Genomic DNA, 1,674 nt, shown 5'->3' on the forward strand with positions numbered 1-1,674 from the left:
AAGAAGAAGAAGAAGAAGAAGAAGAAGAAGAAGAAGAAGAAGAAGAAGAAGAAGAAGAAGAAGAAGAAAAAGAAGAAGAAGAAGAAAAAGAAAAAGAAGAAGAAGAAGAAGAAGAAGAAGAAGAAGAAGAAGAAGAAGAAGAAGAAGAAGAAGAGAGAAGGTGGGACTGCGGGCTAAATAGCAACGTGGACGAACACCGAGAAGGTCTTTGCACAGGACGAAATGGGAAGGAATCTTGGCAATAAAACTGAGGGAAATGTTCTTTTAAAGCAAGTCATCTAAAAAATAGTAAGATTATTGTTAAATAAAGCATAGTTTCTTCTATGCATATCTCACAGTAACACGCATGAAATACTGACAGCGACATTAGGTGCCTCGAAAATAATAATAGGGAAGAAACTCTATATACACAGTAAACATATAAAGTAATTAATTACGTATACACTCAACTGTTTATGCATATATGCCCATGTAATAATATTTATATACTACGTAAATAACGTTTACACACACACATATAAGCGAAGGAAAACGATATTCAACGAACAATCACAAAAGGAGCAAATAATCACAAGTTTAAATCACTGCTTAACTGTCATGCCAGGAGACACAACTACAGAAAAAGAATGATAATAATAATCAAAAGGGAAATATCTTTCTATAAGTCTCATGCTATTACAATATGAGAAACATATCCATTCAAAGAACTCGGAAGTGGTGTTCAACCAAAAAGTCACCTCTAAACAAACAAGCCCGTTTCCTACTGCCAAGAGAATACAAGAAAAGTCATAACAAACTAGGGAGTATAATCCACTGGAAGTTATGCAGAAAGCGAGAATTTGACCATACTGGTAAGTGGTAAGAACATGATCCTTGTAAAGTGCCAGAAAGTATGACATATATGATGTGGGATTTTAACATTCAAACTGACAGCTTCATAGAAGCCAGATGGCCTGATTTAGTAGTAGTAGACAAAGAACCAAAAAAAATATAATGAAAAGAAACATAGCGAGTAACTTCAGAATATGTGGAGATGGACAAGAAACAATAAATCATATTATCTCTGGCTGCCCTGTCCTGGCTAAGAAGGAATATATTCACAGACACGACAGAGCTGGGACCTATATACACTGGAAGCTATGCCAACACTATGGAATAACAACAGAAAAAAGATGGTATAAACATACGTCAGAAAAGGTCACAGAAAACGAGAAAGCAACCATACTCTGGGATATGCCAATACACACAGATAGAGAAATTAAGGCCAATAGACCAGATATAGTTGTCAAAGATCATGAAGGAAAAAAATGACAACATTTCCCGAAAAGAAATGGAGAAACTTTCAAAATACAAAGATCTGGAAATAGATGTAACTCGAATGTGGAATCTAAAAACAGAAACAATTCCTATCATAGTAGGTGCCTTAGGTATAATAAAAAAATATTCAGACAAATACATAACAAAAACACCAGGACTTACAAATATATATAACATACAGAAAATTGCACTACTGGGCACTGCACACATCTTACGTAAAACACTTTCAATACAGTAACCATAAGAGCATCACAGCAAACCACAGTACATACCCAAGGCACACAGAGCTGCGCTCGGTAGTGAAGTGAAAGCACGTTATAAAAATAAAACTACTGAACAATAAGAAGAAGAAGAAGA

Source organism: Octopus bimaculoides, chromosome 16 (assembly GCF_001194135.2).
Source record: "Octopus bimaculoides isolate UCB-OBI-ISO-001 chromosome 16, ASM119413v2, whole genome shotgun sequence".
NCBI classification, from domain to species: Eukaryota; Metazoa; Mollusca; class Cephalopoda; order Octopoda; family Octopodidae; genus Octopus; species Octopus bimaculoides.